At 37.6% G+C, this 23,570-nt stretch overlaps 2 long non-coding RNA genes across 7 annotated transcripts in view; one reads left to right on the top strand and one right to left on the bottom strand.

Moving 5' to 3' along the window:
• LOC309870970 overlaps nt 1-23,570 on the bottom strand; it is a 248,047-nt gene that overhangs the window by 222,865 nt on the left and 1,612 nt on the right. For 2 of the 4 annotated variants that reach the window (XR_014314906.1, XR_014314907.1), the window contains exon 2: nt 9,767-9,911. This is a non-coding gene — a long non-coding RNA (uncharacterized lncRNA). Of the gene's footprint in view, nt 1-9,766; nt 9,912-13,110; nt 13,190-23,570 lie in introns of those variants that run through there. The other 2 variants (XR_014314905.1, XR_014314908.1) reach the window with 2 other exon arrangements.
• Nucleotides 39-13,469, top strand: LOC309871006. Of its 3 annotated transcripts, none has more exons than XR_014314935.1 (4): nt 39-114; nt 191-340; nt 676-910; nt 13,140-13,469. It is a non-coding gene; the product is annotated as an uncharacterized lncRNA (long non-coding RNA). The 3 variants fall into 3 exon arrangements; XR_014314936.1 differs by having other exon boundaries at nt 676-915; XR_014314937.1 differs by having other exon boundaries at nt 46-114; nt 209-340; nt 676-915.

Raw genomic sequence — 23,570 nt, 5'->3', positions numbered from 1 at the left:
AAGTAGGGGACATTCACAGGAATAGCTCGGAGAAGTACTGGTTTAGGTGAGCAGTTCATAAAGTGCTGGGATCAGAAGCATTACGATCATGTGGAAACCTGTTAGACCTACTGAGTGAGGGCTGAGGGAGAGGGAGAGAACGAACGGGGATGGGGGGGGGGTGATGGCAGACATTTGTGATTTTTTTCAGAGATTTGTGGTTTGTAAGTCTTCCAGGGGAATCTAATGCAGCTGAAATTTGAGGAAGAGCAGATCTCACACAAAAGAGGGGCACTTGGGCGGCTCAGTCGGTTATCCCTCGGACTCTTGATTTAGGCTCAGGTCATGATCTCCAGGTCATGTGAGCAAGCGCTTTTTCGGGCTCTGTGCTTGGTGGGGAGTCAGCTTGAGATTCTCTCTCCTTCTCCCTTTGCCCCTCCCTCCTGCACTCTGTCTCTCTCTCCAAAATAAATAAATAAATCTTAAAAAAAAAAAAAAAAGAATATTGGAACACTGCATCAAAAACCAATGATGTATTTTATGGTGACTAACATAACACAATAAAAATTAAAATTAATAAGTAAATAAATAAATAAAATCTTTTCTTTTTTTTTTTTTTTTTTTAAGATAGATCTCTTGCATCAACACGGGCTCTCTTGTGTGTGAGGTCATCTAGACATGTTTCTGCTTCCTTAGGGGGCATATGAAGAATGCTGCTAAGAACCAGCAGACCTCGAGTAGCCCTGCCATACTTGAGGATAAATGCCAGGAGCCAAAGGTCCAGGGAACCCCTTTGGCCAGGTTTGGTGGTGGAGAGCATGGCTGAGACTCAGGGGGCTGACAACATCTGAAACCGACGAGGAGGAGCCAAGGCCGCAAAATGGTGGATCAACCAGCCAGTTCTACAAAGACCCAGGAGTCAAAGAGGAGGGTAAGGTGAGCTTTTTATGAGGTAGAAGGGAAAGAGGCAAACAGGGCTTGGAAGAGGTCAGACCATATACTCTCTGAATATTTGTATGAAATGGAACTGTTTTCAGTGTTTAATTTGTAAAGTTATTGCCAAACCCTTTCCCTACCCAGTGACTTAGAATTTACAGATAAATTTAAAAAGAAGACAAAATTTTGCAAATCTCTAGGGTGGAAATATTTCAATGCAACTACATAAAGCTACTTGGTCCCTTTTCTTATTTGATTATATAGAAAGTATTTGAAAATTAAAGATCATTTTTTTTCAGACGTCTCACAATCACATCTTAGGGTGTGATCCTAGGATGGGATTGTGAGAGAAAACTTCAGTTTTGAAATAGAAATACTGCAGTGATGAATTGCAACCACTTGAGGGCAGTAGAAGCACATTTCTTGTCTGTATACAGCAGTTGATTTAATGACAACTTTAAAATTAAACACTTGACAAAGACATACAATACTTTTTTGTATGTCTACCTTGGTCTAGAGTTATTATCCCCCACCTCCACAGTTCATATTCCCAGGGAGTTTCCCTCATGTAAGTAGAACGACAACAAAAATATTTTAAATGTACATATTCTTTTTGTTTGTTTTATTAGCTCTATTTTTTCTGGGTCTTATAACGTATAATTATGAAACACTTCATTAAGTCACAAGTTCAATTTCTTCTCCTCAAATCATCCTTTAGGTTCATGTAAGTGTATCTTAATGTCTGTCTATGTATGTGGGCATGCATGTTTGTGCAAGTGTGTGTATGTTTACTCAACAGATGGTTGAGGAAATAAATACTGTTGCAAGCATTCCAGTGAACAAACAGAATTTTGGGGGGCGGGGAGTATGTTCATAAAGTGCCTTTATTTTTTCCCATAACTGCCCTGCAAACCCTCTGTGTTGGTATGCTTCTTTTCATCACCACTTAGATTACATCTTGGGCAAGTCTCATAATTTCTCAGACGTTAAGAGATTTTCCAGTTACTTTTATCTCCTCCCTCCAAGTATCTAATTTCAGTGAATCAAATGTGTGTCTTGTATAATACTTAAAATTCCCAAACTTGAATTTCTCCCTTTGTTTGTTCTGCCTCCCACTGGAAGCCTGCACTGGGAAGAAGAGGTGGGGTAGTCACAAACATTCAAGGCTATTTTCCTCTCCTCATTTCCACTCATCTTCCCTTTCACAAGGTAGCGGAGGGTTGGAAGAGAGGTAAAGAGCAGGAGTCATGTTCTTTCATGAATATCTCTGTAATCTGACACTGTTTATCTCCACCTGTGGTAGAAGTTTAACTCTGCCTCTTTCTCTTGAAGCAGCTTTTGGGAGGTTTTAGGAACTGTGCGATTATACTATTTGAACTGCCAGCTTCATGGGTGTGAGACCTATGTAGATCTCCAGACCACATGCTTAGAGAAGCCTTGTGCTCATTACCACCTTAAAATTTTTAATAATTTTTTAAAAAGAGACTCTGCATTTTCATTTTGCATTGGAACCCAAAATTTACAAAGCCAGTATTGACTGAGTCCCTCCAGACTGCAGATCTATTGCAAGGTAGTTGCCTCTCCTTTAGCTGATAATTTATAATCTCCCCTCAAACTCTCTCTGGCAGAAACCCCTTGGGCAGGATCCCATGAGTAAAGACTTCAAGCCAATGCCTTCTGTGGGTTCTTTTGGTCCAGAAAAACAAGCACTTGTGGGGAATAAAGCTACTGTAAATCTCCTGGCTACTGCCATGAACCATCTCAGCCAAGCTCTCCCTGGAGATTTCTTTTCAGGCATGAGCTGGACAGTTCTATTGCGTTTCTAAACAACAGTGATCCCATACAGGGATGCCAAACAGGCTCTCTGTTTACTCCAGAAAGCCCCTCTTCTTCCAGATAATTGTCAACCTTTCAGTCCCTCTAATTCCCTGACTTTCTGGACCTCAATTCTTTGATACTTCTAAGGTGGGTGGGAAGCTCAGGGTCAACAGTTCAGTTTTTGGCCCCTCCTGTGCAGGTTCTGGATAGAGCATTCAGCCTCACTTTGGAAACTACAAGTTCCTGCCTTCTGCTGTTTTGTTCTGACTTTCTGCTGAGGGAGCTCAGCAGAAACAGAGTCAGAAAAAATGCCAATAAAAAATCCCAGCCACATTATTTGTAATGATGACATTTTGCTCAAAACTGGAGATTTTGAAACTATTTATCTGAGAAACATTTTAAATAGTTCTAACTCGGTAAAGATAGTAACGCCTTCAACAGTAGGAAAAAAGAAATATTCAACAAATATTTTGAGCATTTCCTTTGTGCAGGAATACGTTGCACTGATAGGCAAATTATTAAGATAGCCCCACAGTCCTGGGGAGCCTACGGTTAGAAACTGGGTAGCACAAGTAGACAATTTTCCAAAGTTAGATGAGTGATAATCAAGTTTTGTCATGGGTTTTGTGTGTGCTTCCTGAGCTTGTCTTTGAGAGTGGGGTTGTGGAACTTCTTTCCTGAAGCTTAGTGATTGATAAGTTGCTTTTAAGATCCCCTTAAATAGATCCATCCCTCATCTCTCAGTTTCTGGCTGTACTGAATATATAGGATGAAATTACAACTCATGTACTTTCAGACATGGGATTCAATTCTACCCATTAATTATTTTACATCTATCCAAAACTCAACTCTGTGGCAAGGCTTTGCACAGGGCATCTTGAAATTTTTTTTCTCTCTCAATACTATGATGAACCAATATGAAAACCATTAGATAAGTCTTTTTTAGTTTCTCCTTCAGTGTAGGAGAAGAAATCCATAATGAGAGGTAGACAGGTACCTCTCTGTACTGTTAAAGAACAGAGAAGGAATCCAGTAGCAATGTTCTTAGTGACATTGGATGTCTTCACTTGGAAATCAGTTGTCTTTTTGCCCTTTTGGAGAGTTCCTCATATGATTAATGAAATTTTATTAAATCTCTTTATTTGTGGATCTCCTTGGGAACAATAAGGATGCTTACATCTTCACCAAGTAAAAAAATACTCCCAGGGGCACCTGGGTGGCTCAGTGGGTTAAAGCCTCTGCCTTCGGCTCGGGTCATGATCCCAGGGTCCTGGGATTGAGCCCTCTCTGCTCAACGGGGAGCCGGCTTCCTCCTCTCTCTCTGTCTGCCTCTCTGCCTACTTGGGATCTCTGTCTGTTAAATAAATAAATAAAAATCTTTAAAAAAAATACTCCCAGATTAATTGACAGAATTAAACAAAGAAACAAAAACACCTCCCTTGATTGGGATGGGAAATATCAAGTTGGATTTCCTGGGCATAGCAATTATAATGTTGTTCATAGCTTGGAAAACATTGTCCAGATTTTGTCTTTCTGGTACTAAAGGCAGAAAATCAATGCATAATGATTATATGCTGTGGTGGCTTTTCTAGATAGGCTGACTTGCTGGGTGGTATTTTTCTTAGGGGAAGGAGTTACATTTTGTGTAAACATCCTCTGCCTTAGTGAAGCCAAACTGTGCCTTCTGACTGGCTCTGACTGAAGTCATCATGCATCACTTTCAGCACAAGGGAGCAGTATTTCTAAAGCAATACCACTGTGTCTATAGTCTATGTACTGGGCATCAGTATACTATGTCATATACCTTTAATAATTTCTCCCATCCTTAAAATAGGATTCTCATACTTTTGGGGAAGATCTAGAGCTATCTTGCCAGGAGTACTCATATTTCTCATCCCACTCTCCTCTGAACCTCCAAAACTACCCAAAGGGTCTCTTTTTCAATATTTTCTTTCCATCTATAGAGAGACTAGATTTAAATGTATCTTTCTCAGCTTATGTTGGTGCAATTTCCAGTGGAAGCCCCAGATGTCAATTATGTCTCTGCCTACCTGAGCTTTAGAGGTCCATCCAATTTATACCCCAAATGGAGAGTGTCCATAGTCTAAGAGTGAAGACTGCCTTGTAGAACATTTGCTTCTCTGGCTGAACCCTGGCCAGTAACAGGTGATTAAATTATACTCTTGAAGCCAGCTAAACTTATAATATCATCCCATCAAGTTTATGACAAGGAAGGAAATAATTGAGAAAAAATGTGTTGTTACCAATCTACTCTTGAAAGACCCTCTAAGTAGTTAATCTTCAAATTTAACCATGTACTCCACCTCAGTGAAAAAACTCTAGTTTATGAATGCAGAATTGGGCTTTTAGTATAGACTAGCAAATGCCACAGTTTTCTTTCTCCAGTGATTTAATTTTTAAAACTATAAGACCATTCATAAGATCTATGAGTCAGCATCAATGTATGATATAAAGCTTATTAAAATTGGTAGAATTAAAATGGAGATATTTTCATTAAGACAGAAATGCTCAACCCTGGCAAAATATTAAAGTCATGGGGGATCTTTTAAAAGAAAGACATTACTTGAATTAGAATTTCTGAATTTAAAAAAAATCCCCCTAGGTGGTTCTTATAATCAGCCAAAGTTGAAAAATCAGTGGCCTAGGGTTTAGAATACCTGTTCCAGGTTTTACTGGAGGTGATTGGGTCAATCTTCTTTCTCACACAGCTGCTGTGAGAATCATCCTACAGATGGGAGGGAGCATAGTACTAACCAAAGGCTCACAAGTCAAATCAGTAAGAGAAGTGGGATCCAGGTGTAATCTTTGATTGACAGCTTTAAACACCAGCTATATTTTCAATGCATCCTTCTCTAAATCTACTGAGTGGAAGCTAGCAGATAGGACAAAATTTCCATGATAAAAAAACTATGACTACTATATAATTAACAGAAGCCTAGGCATAGCAGAGCTCACACCTCTTGGGGAACATTTTCTATTCTGCCCCCTTAAGATGGTCTAAGGATTCAGTTTTTATCTCCCCAAAGTCTTTCCAAATACAATCATATTATCTAAATATTCCAACACCTTAAATGCTATCCCATATCAGTCACTGATGGTATCAGAGAAGTCTTGATGTGCTCTTTCAGACAGTAAAAAATTCCCTCTGGACAAATTAGTACTGAATTCTCATCACCTTCAGTTTTGTAATAGCCATTCTGTAATAGTAAGAACCATTGTCTCTGCCAGAAACCCAAGGACATACTAATATCAAGGCATATTGGTCACATGTAGTCCATTTGTTTAGTATGTCACAGTTAATATGCATTTTTAATCTTTCTAGGTTTCTCAATCTAGATGTGCAATCATGTGGATTGCAAAACTTAGTACTGTGATGGTTACAAGGTCTTGAATATGGTCTGATGGCTTTTAACCATATTTCTTAAAGGGTCAAGTATCTCATAATAATTTTCTATACTGTACCCCTTTCCAACAACCAATTCTCATTCTAGAGAATAGCACGTTCCTATCAAATAGTCTTCCTATTATTTTTTTCCAGCTATTGCATGCATTCCAAGGAGTCACTGAAATCAAAATTGCCTAAACATCAGACTCCTCACTAGCTAAGTGAGGAAACACTAGCTAAGCCATGTTGAAAAGGACTTCTTTCGGTCTTCTAACATCTGCTAGTTTCAACAATCATGTGGATAAGTATAGCCATGTTCTGCTTTTTAAACATATTACTGCAATAATTAGTAACCACTTTTAAATATTAAAATATTAGACCAACCTAAATAAGATGTCCCTGAAAATCCTAATTGAAAGCCTTTTCTTATGTCCATGATCTAGTTCCTCTTGTGTTTCAGATTCCTCCAAAATCAGATTGTGGGGAGATGGAATTAGAAGAAAGAAGCAAGGATTTTTTTTTTTTTTTTCTTAATTCATCCTGCTGCAGTCCCTGGGCTTTACATCTACAGGAGGCAGGCCTCTAATACTGCATGGATGCAAGTATGAGTTCTTGGGAGGATTCACAGGAATGGCCTCACTGTAGTTGTCTAATATGTGTCATATGCTTTCCAGCAGGCTTTTCCCAACCACATCAAGCAAGTTCCAGCTTGCTCCTGGTGTCATCTTACTTAGACTAAAGTCCTCCAGACAGGGGACTGGAGAAATGGCTCGAACTTAATATCCCTTGACTGATAGGAGACTCACACGACCTTGTCAGGCTAATGAGGACCACACTGCTCTTGCTTCTTCTTATATCTTTGTCAGTATGGACTAATTTAGCAAGCTTCTCATCAACTCAGTCTTCTGGGTAAGAAGCAGCTTAAGCCATTACATTCAGATATGCATTTGGACCTCTAGGGTCATATGCTTGGCCTCCTAAGAACTCTTTTACTGTGCTCTATCCTGTAGCCTGAATTTGTTTTCTCTACTGATCATATAACAAACATTTTTAATATATGATTATTAACCTTGTTTGAAATGGTTTACTACTCCAAGAACTTCCTTTGAGAAAGAAACTGATTGGGTCAAAAAATAAACCCTAGTTCCATCTGCTATGGCCAAGGATATAGAGTTTTGTGGGTTTCGCCCATTTAGAAATTTCTCAGGAAGCAGAGTCTCTGATCAGAGGAATTTAGCAGATTTATTAAGGGTGAGTAGGGCAGAGTGGAAAAGGGTGATTTCATGTCTAAAGTACCTCCCAAATCTAATTCTCTGGGGTGTAAAAATCAAGAAGAGAAGAAAAGAACTCAGAAACTGGGATACCTAAAAGAGAATAGGTCTTTAATAAATTGCACTTTGGTGTAAATTTTTTGGTTAATTTTTGGTATAAATCTTCTTCAGTATAAATTCTGTACTTGCTCATCTAACAAGTTAAATAAGATTAGTGAAAGCATGCCAATTAGGTTTTTAAGTTATGAAAAGTAAAATGGAAATGAAAGTTTCTTATAATAGTAAACATTTGCATAACCAGCTACAAGAATTATCCTCTTACTACATGAGATTTTATTTTAGATTTTAAAGGTCAACACATCATAGTAAAAGAAAACAGACTAGTAAAGAAAACATATTTTATGGCAATTTTCATGTTCTCATAAAACTACAGCTCAAGGTTCAAAGCTCAGGTCAATAGATACATATTATCTCCATATTCTGAAGATAAATACTAGATTCATCTCTGTGGAACTTGATGAAAGCTGGCAAAACCAGTCCTCTATCATCCTTTATAGATAGAACACTAGAAATATTTCTCATAAAATCTGAATATCTTCCTTCCTCTGGGAAGATGGAATTTATAAGGTAGAAAGAACTCTATAACCTTTTGATTTGTTTCTCTATTTTTGCCTGAGGTACTTCTATGAATCACTGTTACTTGCAACCAAAGGATCCCAGACTACAATATGAAGTACTATAGTCTTAAGTGGATCTTCAGGCAACCATATAATTTTCCTTTTTCTAAGTAAGTTTCTAATGGAAGTAAGGAGGAAACATCAGAAGTAATGAGACCAGTCTCAGGAAGGTTATAGAAGGACATCTTAAGGTCATGATATGGAAAAAACAGAAGGTTCAGGTGATAACTCAGTCGTCCAGAAAGCAAACAAAATAAAAATTGCCATCTCAGCTACACGGACAGCAGTTGCATTCTAAAGAAGTGTGTAAAATGAGGTCGTGTCTCATTTCTATAATGTATTATTGCTTATTATTTATCTTTTAGCCTATGTAAAAGTTTACATATATTATCTTCCTTATAAGACTATGCAGCTCTGAGGACATAGTTCCTAATTCATCTCCATGTTTGCCCATCAATCAGCATGAGGTCTATAATTTAGTATTTAATAAGTGCTTGGTAGATATTTGTTAATTAAGTGAAAATAAGGAATAGGATTAACTTGACTCTTGTTGAAAGTTCTGACACGCATGGATAGCTCAATTGCAAACAGGAAGAACATGCTTTAAAAGAAGAGTGTTTCCACGGGGCACCTGAGTGGCTCAGTCGTTAAGTGTCTGCCTTTGGCTCAGGTCATGATTCCAGCGTCTTGGGATCAAGCCCTGCATCAGACTCCCTGTTAAGCGGGAAGCTTGCTTCTCCCTCTCCCATTCCCCCAGCTTGTGTTCCCTCTCTCGCTGTCTCTCTCTCTGTCAAATAAATAAATAAATCTTAAAAAAAAAAAAAAAAGAATAAGAAAACAGAAGAAGAAAAGAGCGTCTCTGAGATAGCATGTTACAGCTAGAGTAGTGGTTCTCAGAGCTAGTTTGCTCCCAGTGCATGGAGCCAAATGGAGACATTTTTGTTTCTCACCACACCCCCCTGGGGGGGAGGGGGTTGAGGGAGGAGGAGGAAGAGGACACTACTTGGCTACCAACTAAAGACTATATTTCTCATTCTTGGCTAAAAATGAAGGTGGGACTAAATTCTAGCCAATGGAAAGGAATGGAAGCAATATGTGCTTCGTTCTTAAAAAGGAAGACCTTTGTACTCTCCACTCTTTCCTTCCTGCAAGTCATAACATGAATGTGGCAGACGTGAAACAAGTTTTCTATGAAGCCTGAGGGAGTGCAAGTCTCAGAGTTAACTCCACTCAGTGTCCCTGTTCCCAGCCAAAGTCATCATTGCCCAGGGACAGAAGAGTAGAATCAGAGATGTTTCATTGGAGATCGCTACAGATATCCTAAGTCTCTCACAGTTTTGAATTAGTGCAGAAGAGTTTTCAGTGTCCTGGAGAAGGGGGACAAGAGAGCTGATTGGGAATTTGAACAGACCTTAACAGGTGGGATGAGCAGGATGGGAAGTGACCTTAGGGCAGAGTGAAAGTAGAGGGGCATGAGGATGCTGTGATAGTGGGTGTAAGTGGGCTCAAGTTTGATGAACAAATGGCAGTAAACCCCAGCATAGGACCGAGACAAAGTAAGGAAAAGAACTACCCTTCTGTGTAGGCCAGTGTGTACTAAATCCCTTCGGAAATATAATTTATGTCATCCCCTCAAGAAAAGAGAAGAAAACAAAAACAATCTGGAATTGACTATTCACCCGAAGAAAGAGAAAAATCGCATAGACCTTCTATGTAAATACACAGTGATCTCCAGTGGATGGAAGAGAGAAATCTTTCAAAGATCCACAAAATCTTGCCTAGTTGGTAGCCAAGGACCCAGCTAAAATTCAGGATGTTTTGTCACTGAAAAAGAAAAAGAGAGATTTGCCGTCATGGGACAAATAATATTGTTGGCATCAGCTGTTGTTATTAGCAACTGAAACCTAATGCATCCTTCCTGTTCCAGTCAGCAAGAAGGGGCTGTTGACTAGAGAAAACTCTAGTGCAGTATCTTTCAACCTTGGCACTACTGATAGTTTGGACTACATAGTTTCTTTTTGTAGAGGGGTCAGGGTGGGGCTGTTCTGGCATGTTTAGCTGCATCACTGGCCTCTCTATCATTGTCTTTGTTCAGAATCCATTTCTTCAAAACATCTTTGAAGAAATGGATTCTGAACAAAGACGATAGTTTCCAAATTCTAAGAAAGAATTAAAGATGGACTAAAGTAAGTAGTATTTGAAGAGGGCATAGAGAATGAAATGTGGTAGAATGAATATTGGGGTGATACCTGAAACTTTCTACCACCTTCTCAAATGGGTTCAATGCCCTAATAATGGATTCTGGGCATTTATTGCTATGGAAGAGGAATAGATAGAGTTCAACAAATTGTCAGTTGGTTCCTACATAAATGATTTTTAAAAAGTAATTTAAATCATAAATCTTATCAACACAAAAGCCAGGGTTATGAGAAATAAGAGGTAGTTAGGGAACAAATTCCTAAAATGCAAAGACCACTAAGCTTTCAGATGAGTGATCCTAAAAGGAAGAAAGCATGATGATTTAATGGTAGTTTTCTCAGTCAAAAGAGACAGAAGTTTAACCTGTCACTAGGAAAGGGAGCCTCACAGGACACAGGACTAGACCTTAGAAGTTTGTCTGTGTCTGGGAATGGGAATTTTCAGCACCCCTCGCCCCTCCCTCCACTGATTCTAGAGCTCTGTGTAATAAATAAAGCCAAACAGAATCAGTACCACTAGAGTGATATCAACTATATACTCTGAGTGGCCCGGTTCACAAAACTAAGCATAGTTTATATAGTGAATCAGATGGCACATTGAACAAAAATATTAAAAAATATTAAAACACCTATTAGGAAAGTTTAATTATGAAGTTTTCAAATAAAAAAAGAAACAAAAACAAAACAACAAAAGAACACCAGTGTACCTTCTTAAAGATTTTACGAAAAACTAAAAATTTTCCTGATTTTCACTGGATTTAAAAAATAAATTAAATATAACTCATCTATTTTCCTTCTTCATATCATTCCATTATTTTAAAACAGACAATGTTTACCTCTGCATAGATGCTAATCCTCAGACAAGAGGGCAAAGAAAAGAGATAAGAGATCAGGAGCCAGGCTATGGAGCCCTTGTCTGGGTCTGGGCCAGAGGCTGGGCCTAGGAATGGGTCTGTGGTGGGTCTGTGGATCATGGGGTAAGCCTGGTCTGGGCCTGGGCCTGGTTTCTAAACAAGACTTGGGGCCTGAAGCTGGGACTAGGACAAAGCTTAATCCTAAATCTGGGTTTGGGATTATGCCTAATTCTGGATTGGCTCTGGGCCTAGATATAAAATGGCCTGCGGGGGTGCAGTGGGGGGCAGATTGGGGGTGTCTGGGTGTGGTCTTTTCCTGACAGGTTTCTGGGTTTAAGCCTGGACCTAGGGCTGGGGCTGAAGTTGCAAATTTTTATCTAAAAGAGGAAGTTTCTGTTACAGCTGTAGAGGTTTTGTTGTTGATTAAGTCAGTAGTATCAAGAGTTGTATCTAAACTTGCTCTGATACAAAGTCTCTGAATTTATCTCAGTGACTGAAAATTTCTCATCAGCAAAGCAAAGTCTTTCAGACTCAGTCTTTCTGTTTAAATCCTGAAATCTTGATATCTGAATTAAAATAAAAGTTCATCAGAGGAGAGCAGACAAGAGAAGACATAGCTTTAGTTACGGCAAAAAAGTCTTAACAATTAATTTGTAGTGAGAGAACACTTAGTTTTTTTAGTTCTTTTAAATACTAAATAATTTTTAGTTATTCAAGTTTATGTTTTAAAGTGATGATTTATATTTTAATCAAACATGTTGCCTTTGGTTGTTATTGTCTTTGTCTTTGGAACTGAGTAATTATGACACTTTTGTTTCTAAACTTTTGTGGGTTTGTGATTCTATTAAAATGGATCATAGTTTATAGTTATCTATGTAGAGATGCCTTAAGAACCACTCTTTCAGTTTCAGCTCTGCCTTTGACTTGACTTTGAACACATTGGTTACTCTTAGAACCTAACACTTGGGGCACCTGGGTGGCTTAGTCTGTTAAGCGTCTGCCTTAAGCTCAGGTCATGATCTCAGGATCCTGGGATTGGGCCTTGCAGGCTCTCTGCTCGATGGGGAGTCTGCTTCTCCTCTGTGCTCTCTTTCATTCTTACTCTCTCACTCAAGTAAATAAATAAAATCTTTAAAAATAAAAGAGAAACTCACACTTGGCTAATACCTCTGCCTCCTGGAGTTGTGAACAGTCTGTCAGCTAGTAAAAACAAAGTAAAGAATCAACAAGCCATACCCATTCCCTTCATAGGCATCACCCTCCACCAGGCATCACTATCAAAATTCTTCTGTTAGAGAATGCAAGCTATTGTGAGCAACTCATTTATCTGAGTTGGTTATGAATAATCTAGAGATTGTAGAATACTCCAGGATATACTGCTGACATGCAAGTCACTACCTCAATTTGTACTAATTTTGCTTCTTCTGTTTTGATCTTGGTTAGAGAAAATAACTACTACTGAGTTTCTACGATGTGTCTGTACTTAATACTCATTTACTCACATAATTTTCAGAATGACCTGCAAAGCAGTGTTGTGATCCCAATAAAATATGAGGAATATGAGCTTGCGCGAGATTTAATCACTTGCCTCAGGCTCTGTAGGTATATCTGACTGAACCAGGATTTGAAGTTGACATTCTCAGACCCTATATAGGAGCTGTCTGACTTCTGCCTGTTCTCTGATTCCTGGGATGTCTACAGAAGGAACAGTGCTCCCTGACTCATAAAAAATGCTTGCCTTTAGTTTATGACCCTTATTAGTTTACCTGACCCTTGTTTTTCCTTCAGTATTGTGACTTACCTTGTATCTGGAATCTGAGCCCCAGGCTATGAGTCACTGTTAGCTATTCTTTTGGTATGGCTTCTATAATTGGCATTTTTAATGTATGTAACAACTGATTTAGTTTTGTGAAGCTGCATATAGAAAACCTCATTTAAAATGGAGTCAGGAAACCAGAAAGGGAAACTCACCTTTTACCATTCCTCCTCATTAATTGCAGAACTGCTTACTCCAACAAGAAGGGACCTTTCATTTCCAAAGAGAAGAAGCCTACTTTATTACTCCAGCAAAAGGAGGGCAGAATTTCTTCTTACCCAGCAACAAGCTCAGCCAATAAGAAAATACCGTAATTCAGCCAATGAAAAACCATCACTACTCTGAACTTTCGCTTTCCTCCAGTAGCGGTCCCTCCCAACTTCCTCCTTTTTTCTGTAAAGTAATGTTCCTCTGGTTTGATCTCCAGACTTGCCTATGATTTGTCATAGCTTGCATGTCACCGGTTGCAATTCCTCTGCTATACCCAAATAAACCCGTTTTGCTGGTAAAATAACTGGCTGTTTTAAGGTTAATAGTTGGACTTATATAATAATGTAATTATTATATAATCATAAGATATATGACATATAAACTAACAAAAAGAAACATAGCAATTCTTGATTTTCACAAGATGGGGTGTGTATGTGTGTGTGTGTGTGTGTGTGTGTGTGTGTTAGTCAAGATATTATTATGAATCCCAAGGCGACTTCTTATCCTTATCCAGTATGATATGCTGTTGCCTATGCCAGTCTGTTTGTTTTTAAAGAATGCAAATTAATTTTAATATTGGACTAAGGCATTTCCAAGGAAGGAAAATCTGTTGTAAAATGTCGTATGATTCAAATTTCATTTGTATTCCACTTTGAATAGCATTGCCTGTGTCATCACTTCAATTAGTAGCACAGATGGTAGAAATGTGTTTGTATATCCACATTTTTTATATTCCTTATCAATTTCATTCATAACCTTTGGTACTATCAATTGAGACAGTTTTCATTATTGAGACTCTAAGATACGTGCAGAAATAACCTGTGCAGCTGCCCTGAGTAAACAAATCCAGGAAACTCAGGGTCATGAGAAAGTCATTAGTTATGACCTAGGAGAGTTAATGTAGCAAATAAAATCATGAGGAAAGATTCTGTTGACAACAGATTATTACTCAACATCATTTTTTTTTAAAGTAGGCTTCCCGCCCAGTGTGGAAGTCAGTGCAGGGCTTGAACTCACAACCCTGAGATCGAAACCTGAGCTGAGGTCAAGAGCCAGACGCTCAACCGACTGAGCTACCCACATGCCCCTCAACATCACTTTTTGGTGAAAGACAAATATTAAAAGGGGAAACAGAAAACTTTACCCACACTACTCCTTATTGATGTACTTAGTATGGCTAATGGATGCCCTGGCCACCAGAGTCTCTAAGGGACTCAGTACATTCTCCATGCAGCCATCAACACCTCAGCCTCTGAAATTACACTAGGAAAGAAATGAGAGCTTTATTTTCTCTTACTATCTTTCATGAAATGCAGCATCTGGACAGTGAAACTTTAAATCAACTTGACTAAGCATGGGCTATTAAAAGCAGAGTACTAATGAGGTAAAGGAAAAATGATGGGACATAAGTAGCATCAGGTTGTATTAAGGTAGTGGTGAAAAGGGATTTTCCAGTCTGATCTAGATTTACATAAAATAAATTATCTAAATGTTAGCCTGTTATAAATTATGTGGTGTTGGAAAAGTAAAATAAGGAATTAATTCATGCTTAAAATCTCACACCATCTTTGTCCTTCAGGTAAGAGTTTTGAACTGTAGTAAATGCAAATAACTTTCCCTGAAAGGTGATGCTGTACAGTAGCTGGTACGAACTTGCTTAAAGAAGAAGCAGAGCAGGTTGGTGCACGTGAGCCCATGAAGCAGAGTCATTTCTTAAATCAGTTTGTGTTGAGTTGCTTTGAGGCTGTCTGTCTGTCACACTGACATAAATGAGTATCTGAAGGCAGGTTTTTCTAGGAGAGAGAGAGAGAGGGAGGGAGGAAGTAGAGTTAAGCGGTGCCTGGGTGGGTCAGTTAAGTGTCTGTCTAGACAGCTTAGGTCATGATCCCCAGTATTTGCCTTTGGTTCAGGTCATGATCCCTTGGGTACTTGAATTAATCCCTGATCAGTTCTCTCTTCACTCACTCTCTATTTGTCTCAAGTAAGTAAATAAAATCTTAAAAAAAAAAAAATAGAGTTGAATCACACTAGAAGAGCATAATCAGTGGGGTAGGTAGACCATAGTTGCATGAAATTATATGGAAAGCATGGTATTTAAGGACAGAAATTTTATTTTTTTAAAGATTTATTTATTTATTTATTTAAAAGCAAGAGAGAGAGAAAGAAAACAAAGGAGAGGAGCAGAGGGAGAAGCACAGGTAGACTCTGTACTGAGCCTGGAGCTAGACTTGGGGCTCCATCTCATGACCCTGAGATCATGACCTGAGCCAAAATCAAGAGTCAGACCCCAACCAGCTGAGCCACCCAGATATCCCAGGGCAGAGATTTTAGAACTATGCTCCGGGGCTCAAATCCTTGATCCAGTTACAATTAGTAGAAACATGATACATAACTGTGCCATGGCTTAGTCTCCTCAGTTATGGATAAGATTAAAGATGATGAATATCATGAGGGTGGTATAAGATTTAGCTCCACAAAATTAGAAAATGTTTGGATCTTGGTAGCTAATATTAATTCTATTATTATCATCATCACTTCCATTGCATAGTATGAGTGTGGATTCTGGAGTCAGATAATTTAGGTTCAAATTCTTTCTCCTTCATTTACTAACTTTGTAGCCCTTGACAGGTTATTTACCCCTGATGTGCCTTGATGTCATCATCTGTAAAATGATAATTATACCTACCTTGTGAATTTCTTAGGAGGGCTAAATAATTTAATTCAGGTGGAGCTATTAGAATCATTAGGTCCTACAAATAGTAAGCACTCTAAATGTTAGATGATATTACACCTGTATAGTTTTAAATGGTTTAAAGAACTCTGAACAATTTTGATTTGATCATAATGGAGGATGGTTTCAGTATAAATTAAAAGTTGGGTTTTGGGAGTTTTTTAATAGGTTTTTTTTGTTTGTTTGTTTGTTTTTGTTTTGGTATGAGTGTCTAAACTAACCTCAGGTGCCTGAAGGTTGGGATTTTTTTTTTTTCCAGGATTCTGTTATGCTTGGAGCAGTACTCACAGTCATAGCCTCTCTAACCCAGAGGTCATCCTAACCCATTTAAGACATGCACGCTTTTTACAGCATCTCCAACAACACAAAGCATAGCCAGTGATGGGGAACACATCACATCTCAAGGCAGCTCATCCAATTTTCAGATACTCATAGGATAGAAAGTTTGTTCTTGTCTAGAACTGAGCATCACCTCAATTCTCTCCCAACCACTGGACGAGTTCTGTCCTGTAAAGCATTTCAGACTCCATCTAATTCCTCTTCCTTGTGAACATTTTTTGAATATTTGCAAATAGCATCCAAATCTACTCTACTCTGGACTATACCAAGTTCCTCTTTTCTTGAAGCTAGGTTCCTTCCATTGTTACTTGTAAAAGAGCAGCATGGAGTTCTCTGGACTCCAACTGAGTGAACATGAAATTTTCATGTGCTTAACCTGAACAGTTTATCAGATTCCTCTGATGGAGGAATCTACCTCATAGAGATGGATGAGGTAATAGACTACTGTAAAGGTCACATTTGGGATTAAATGTATGAATAGACATACAACATTAGGTACAACATAGGTGCTCAATAATAACAATAATTATTAATAATAATTATCCTGATAATTATTGTTTTACATATAATGTTTCTGCCACTATTCTGGGCCTTCTTTTGATGAAAGTGTTCAATGGACAAACATGTGGAAAAGAGTGAAATAACTATTAATCTTTTTCTGTACTATTCTTAGATGTGATCTAACGTTAAATTTTCAGTCTCATAGAGAAGTTCAAAATCACTTCTAAGTAATAAGTGGGGTAAAAGTTAGAGAATGCTTATTGTGTGTTGTTCACTGCATTGGTGTGTTAGGTACATCATGCAGCATCTCCATTACATCTCCAATACTATGAAACAAAAAGCCATTATTATCTCCATTTTAGAAGACCAAATTAAGGTTTAGCGATACTAAAAACCTTTTGTAAGTTCGCACAGCCAGTAAGTGGCAAGATTAAAATTATAATTCAGGTCACTCTTTCTTTCAAATCATCTTCTCTATTATCTTTTCTTTACTTGTGGTATGAGTTGATTTAACATTTATAATAGCAAGAATTGGTGTCATCTCCTCAATTTACTCCCACTAAAAACAGAGAAACTAGGATAACAAAACCCAAATTCCTTGCCAAACATTTACAACACACTAGTTGAGACAGTTGGGGAAATGATGACAGTAGTGGAGTGGGAGGAAGCAAGTGGACGCAGTGAGGGATCTGATGGGTCTGAAGACATGAGAACCTCCAAATTGCCAATAATTATTCACTAAAGGTGTGACAGGCCAATCCAAAAATCAGAAGTTGCAGCCGGGGGAGGGGGTAGATTTTTAAATTTTACATCTTTGCCCAAGGGGTCCACAGTCAGGTGTGAGGTTGCTAGAACAATTCAGAGTCTTATGAATTTTCAAAATTAATCAACTGAAGCTGTCTTGTAGGATAAAGTTCAACTATGATGAGGAACTAGCTTCTGGGCATAGAATCCAAACTGAAAAGAACTGTGTCAACTCAAGGAAAGAGAAGAAAATTTCCAGATAAAGGAAGTTGGGTGAGTGGGCAGTGCCAGATCTCAAGAAATATACTTTATATTTCTTGACTTTATGTAAATTGACTTATGTAAATTAACTTTACAAAAGACATAGACTAGCAGGCTCTAGGTCTGGGGTACTGGAAGACCTGGAGGTTCCACCATGATTCCTTTGGTGTTGTTGCCTGCCATCTGTAGGGATCTTAGCTGAGACTCTTACTGGGGGTCTTGATTCTTCTCCACATGGGTCTATCATCAAACCCTTTTGGACTTTCTCAAGCCTAAGGACTGTGTTCCAAGGAGATCTAAGAAGAAAGCAGGAAGCAAAGGCTGTCAGTTATCTTAAGTCCTGGGCTCATAAATCCACAGAAATCACTTCTGCTCTACTGGTCAAAGCAGTCATAAGACCAACCAAGATCCAAGGTGTGGAGAAATAAACTCCACCTCTCAAAAGGACAGTGGCACATATGAGCAGTAAGAAAAAAACTGATGGAGGCCATCTTTGGAAACTACCTAGCATGCATGTTTATATTGGTAGCAAAGAATGAAAGTGTACCCAGTTATTGATATAACTACACAGTAACAAACTATTCCAACTGACTTCAAAATATAGTCATAATTATGCACCTTTAATAGGTATATTCTAAGGAGAAGACTGCAAAATGAAATATGTATCTTAAAATAATTTTTAAAATCATATTGTTTGTGGTAGTGTTGCTATTGACATTCTGAGACATAAATGTAAGCTAGAAAAAAAATGTGATATCATAAATTTATCATTTCTTATGTTTTTGAGAATCAGGATTCTTAGGATGGGAAAAAGAATAAACTCATGGTATATTTTATCTTAAATTTTTTCTTATAATGTATTTTATCTTAAAAAAATCTATGCACTATAATTCCTAGAAAAATGAACAATCTAGAAGAAACACACAATCAGCACTCAAATTAAAAATATTAATTTCTCACTAAAAAGAATGAAAGTTTCTTAATAAATGATTGTTGTCAGTAAAGAAATGTACAAGATGGGCATAGCAAATAGCAAGGAAACTATCAAAAACACCAAAAAAGTTGTACCAAAATACTTAGGAGTCTATCTGAGGAATGTCTCAGGGGCCAAGTAGTGAATAATCTGACCATAAACAAAGATATAACTATAATAAGCTTAAATATATCACAAAGTTTAAATCCATGAGTTTAATATTGTCAATATGGGAGAATGCTAAGGACCCAGGTTATTATTTTAAAAACTGCTAAATGAAGGGAAATGACAAACATTTATCCTTTTTCTTCTATATTTATTTGGTTACCCCTGGGGAAGAGCAGATATGTGAATTGCCTCTTTATAGGAGTATTACAGTTAATAAGTAAAGAAAGAATATTAAAAATATTACCATATTTAATTCTTTAAAGATTCATGAATCCATTCATTCATTGTTAATGGTTTCTAACATTACAAAATGGAGGGAACTAGACATTATGTATTTCTTTTTTTTTAAAGATTTTATTTATTTATTTATTTGACAGAAATCACAAGTAGCAGAGAGGCAGACAGAGAGAGAGGAGGAAGCAGGCTTCCTGCTGAGCAGAGAGCCCAATGCGGGGCTTGATCCTAGGACCCTGAGATCATGAACTGAGCCGAAGGCAGAGGCTTTAACACACTGAGCCACCCAGGTGCCCCTGACATTATGTATTTCTTGATGAAAGAACACAACAGCATCTATGAAGCCATCTTACAAAAGCAACCAAGCAAAAGTGAGCATGAAACTGAGTAAGCCTAAGGATTCAAAATCCACTAATCACAGGAAAATGTTAAGTGGCAATCACAGGGATATAATCACAAAAATTCAGATCACAGCAAAATCTACAGGGAAAACAACTTAATTTATTCAACAAGTAAATGACAATAAAATAAAAGAAATGGAAAAGATTCTTAGAGACTTTTGAGACATTAACCAAGTATAATGTGTACTTCTAATTTGAAAAATTGAGAAAAGAATTTGGTTTATACACATTTACTACATTGCCCATAATATATATATACACACATATATACATGAACAATATATATTTATTATATATTTATTATACATTTTATAATATATATCACATTTTTTATAGAATTAAATATTTTAAACTTAGATATTTAATATACGACAACATTGGAGAAATATAAAGAAATTTCAGATGCAAAAATTAATCTGAATCTCAAATCTCAAAAAATACGTGTTTCTCTTTCCCCTCAGTTTTTACATTGTATTAGTGGTTCCACTTCAGCCTGTTTTGGATGAGTTTCTTAGTCTCCTTAGATTACATGTATTTTTAGTGGCAGATAGCAGGAGCACACAGGCCAAACTTAATCACACAGCCGTATGTAGTCTCTGCTGGTGTCATCTCATGTCACTAGTATTATACACTGTTTTCATAACTAAGTTCAATATCCACAGGAAGGGACATAAACTGTCCACAGGGGAGGAACAGCAAAGTCACATGGAAAGATGAATGTATAATTCTGTAATGGAAGAGAAGTGAAGACATGAAAACAATAACTCATTCTATCACATAATAGTTTTAAAAATAAATTCTTGGGGTGCCTGGGTGGCTCATTTGGTAAAGCATCTGCTTTCAGCTCAGGCCATGATCTCAGGGGTCCTGGGATTGAGCCCACATCCGGCTCCCTGCTCGGCGGGGCGGGGGAGTGGGTTGGGGCTTCGGGAGTCTTGCTTCTCCTCTCCTGCTCCCTCAGCTTGTGCTTGCTCTCTCTCTCAAATAAACAAATAAAATCTTTTAAAGAAGTAAATAAATTCTTATCTTTTAGAGATAAGTTAAGTATCAAACATTTATGGATTAAATGATGTGATGCTGGGCATTTACTTCAATAAATGATGAAGGTACAGATAAAACAAGATCTTTCATTCATTGGTATATATTGAAGCTACATGATAGGGACATTAGGAGTTTATTTTACTATTGTTTATTTATTACGAGTTTACCTTATGCTCCAAAATAAAAAGTTAAAAACCTCAGGATAATTGAAGACAAAGAATCAACGTTAATTCATCATTATTTATAGATCATGGAATTGTGAGTAAAAATTTGCTAGACATTCTTAGATATACAAATAGTTTGAATAGCATCTTAAGGAAGGAGAATTTCTTAAAAATGAAGTAATTCTGAATTGTGGAAGATGAGACAATAAACCGAGCATGTTTATTCTTTCTGAGAAACTAAGTAATACATGCTAATATAAATGACTTTCTTTTTTTTAGTTCAAGAAACACTTTTTGGGGCGCCTGGGTGGCTCAGTGGGTTAAGCCGCTGCCTTCAGCTCAGGTCATGATCTCAGGGTCCTGGGATCGAGTCCCGCATCGGGCTCTCTGCTCAGCGGGGAGCCTGCTTCCTCCTCTCTCTCTCTGCCTGCCTCTCTGCCTACATGTAATCTCTCTCTGTCAAATAAATAAATAAAATCTTTTAAAAAAAAAAAAAGAAAGAAACACTTTTATTTACATTATTTTAATTAATTATCTCTTTGAAATTTTGTTATTTAGAGATGATGTAAATATTTAATTGTATATTTATCTGTACCACAACAGAAATATTTCCTAGCTACCAAAAATATCAGATGTCAGTTTTCTCTGCAAATGTATGTGTTGTATCACTCATGATTCTCAAAAGAACAACAAGTACGTGACTGAAAGATAAAATCAAATGAAAAAAAACTTCATTCAGGGCTTTGTAGCCAGCAAAGTGTTTCCATATTCACCAACTCAAATTCCATATAAGTAAAAGGAATTATTAACAAACAAACAACAGCAACAAAAAATCCAGGGCACACAGGTTGCTCAGTGAGTTAAGCCTCTGCCTTTGACTGAGGTCATGATCTCAGGGTCCTGGGATCGAGCTCAGCATCAGGCTCTCTGCTCAGCAGGTAGCCTGCATCCCCCTCTCTCTGCCTGCCTCTCTGCCTACTTGTGATCTCCGGAGGGAGACAAACCATAAGTGACTCTTAATCTCACAAAACAAACTGAGGGTTGCTGGGGGGAGGGGGTTTGGGAGAAGGGGGTGGGATTATGGACATTGGGGAGGGTATGTGCTTTGGTGAGTGCTGTGAAGTGTGTAAACCTGGTGATTCACAGACCTGTACCCCTGGGGATAAAAATCTATGTTTATAAAAAAAATAAAAAATTAAAAATAAATAAATAAATAAAATATTTTTTTAAAAATCCTGTAATTTATACTTCCCCTAAGACTATTTTAAGACATCATATATAATAATCCTTCTATGATCCTGGTTAATCTTAAAATCTTAAATGACACAATAAAACCATTTCAAATTCTATAAACAAGATATATCCACAATCACCTATTCGGTGATTATTCAGTGATCTTGTAAAATGAATGATCATTTCTCTTTTAAGCATATCACAATTATTGAATGAAACAAAAAGTAAAATTCTGATCCTCCTTTTTTTACCCATATTCTACATACTCCGATCTGTCTTCCATGTACTTTTTGCAATTTGGGGATACCTCTCTTTTTGCCCTGACCACGTTAGGCAGGTCTGTGTATACAATTGTTTTTCCTATTAAGATCATGAGCTAGGGGTGCCTGGGTGGCTCAGTGGGTTGAGCCTCTGCCTTGGGCTCAGGTCATCATCTCAGGGTCCTGGGATTGAGCCCCACATGGGGCTCTCTGCTCAGCAGGGAGCTTGCTTCCCCCCTCTCTCTCTGCCTGCCTCTCTGCCTACTTGTGATCTCTCTCTATCAAATAAATAAATAAAATATTTTTTAAAAAAGATCATGAGCTAATTGAAGGAAGGGAATATTTGTTGTTCATAGTTTGACCAATTACAACATTTCTGACAAATACTGGCAAGAATTTCATGAATATTTGTTGAATATTTATGGAATTTGTTGAATAAGTCTATTTGTTATAGAAGTGGCAAGCTGGCACATAATTCTACCTGTTTACATAATATGTTTTTATTTTTATTTTAAATCTATTTTTAGAGATTTATTTATTTATTTATTTATTTATTTTAGAGACACAGAGAATGGGAGCAGGGAAGAAAGAGCACAGAACCCAACATGGGGCTTGATCCCATGACCCTGAGACCATGACCTGAGTTGAAATCAAGAACTGGTTGCCCAACAGACTGAGCCACTCAGATACCCCTGTTTTGAATGTATTTAGAACCCATAGCACATCTCAGTTTGTCTCATCAATCTCCAGTACAGACGAAAGTTTAATGAGAAAACTTGACATGAAAAAAAATGGTTGAATGATTGATATAATGAGCTTTACTTTCTGGTTAATGTATTACACATGTATATATTTATTTCTCTATACAATAAATTTCTATGTGTTTGTCAAGACTTCCCCCAAGTCCATCAATATAGAAGCCTGAATAGAATTACAGAATACCAATGCTTGGTCTTGGTTATGCTCCACCTACTCAGCATGTCTGAAATCCTGCCCAGGTATGTATTTATGCAAGGCCATTGGGATATGTTTTATTTAGGTTCATAAATATCCTCATGCTTCCTTCTCCTTTTCTGGAAGATTCTTTCTCATGCCATTCTGCTGGGATTGCTGAACACAGATCTTACTAACAGCTTTGCTCCTTGTAGGTACTTCCACTTAGATCTGGCATCAAAAGTTCTAAAGGAAGCCACCATCACTGCCAATGGATGTTGTATTATTATTCAAGTTTCAAAATACCTTGATGTTCCACATTTACATTTGGGAGAATCTTACTTCTCTGTTTTTACCTTCTACTATACAGAGGTTTGGGATAATGTGTGTGGTGTGGGTGTTTGGGGTAGGGGGAGGGGTGC

The sequence above is a fragment of the Mustela nivalis genome, assembly GCF_964662115.1.
Source record: "Mustela nivalis genome assembly, chromosome: 1".
Taxonomy (NCBI): Eukaryota; Metazoa; Chordata; class Mammalia; order Carnivora; family Mustelidae; genus Mustela; species Mustela nivalis.
This window is presented reverse-complemented; position numbering and strand designations above follow the sequence as displayed.